The sequence below is a fragment of the Parus major genome, chromosome 4A (genome assembly GCF_001522545.3).
Source record: "Parus major isolate Abel chromosome 4A, Parus_major1.1, whole genome shotgun sequence".
Lineage (NCBI taxonomy): Eukaryota > Metazoa > Chordata > Aves > Passeriformes > Paridae > Parus > Parus major.
Window position 1 is genome coordinate 4,903,933 of NC_031772.1, and position 847 is coordinate 4,904,779.

Consider the following 847-nt stretch of genomic DNA (forward strand, 5'->3'; position numbering starts at 1 on the left):
GTCCCTGGGAGCTGCAGCTGCTCCCGCTGTGATGGGTGAGTGGTTGGAAGCTGGAGACACCAGCGCTCGTGGGGGTGGCTGCAAAGGGAGGAGCAAATGCTCCACCTCAGGCTGGTTTCCCTCCCTGGTCCATCAGTTTCCAGCTGGGAGATCCCACTGTAGAGTGGTGCTTTTTGGTGCCATGTACACAAATAGTGTCCTCCTGTACATGCTTCCCTGAGGAAATGCCTTGTGTGCCCTCACACCAATGGTACAACTCACATTTTAGTCCCAACTTTTGATGTATTTTGGCTCCCAGTCCCTCATAAACCTCACTTGGAGGGAAAAAAAAATAATCTTCACCTCTGTTAGAACAGACAGACTTTTGACTGAACAGGTCCCATAAAAACCCCATCCCAAAACAGCTCCATCACACAATGTGCTTCCCTGGATTTCTGCAGTACCCACACGAAGAACACAACACAAACATTACTGGAAATCAGTTTTCATTTGGTACAACAAGCAAATCACCCAGTTTGTTGGGCTACATACAGAGCTGCAGTGATGGAGGATACCTGTGTGGGACAAATAAAAGCTTAAAGCTTCCTAAAAAAAAGAAGATTAACAGGAAAAGTTCTCTTCATCTCTCCTGAAAACATCAAAAACTGAGTTGCTCAGAATAGCTGGGAAAATGGAAAAATAAAGGTAGTTGCAACAGTGTTTAACGGATTTTAATAAAACAGTGGGGAAAAAAAATTATTGGGTTAAATTCCTCGAGGCATTGTGAAGTTTCATTTAGGTTGATGATGTTTCAAGAGACACAAATTTAGCCCAAAGAACACTGGTAATTAAAATCTGGGGCCCAGGG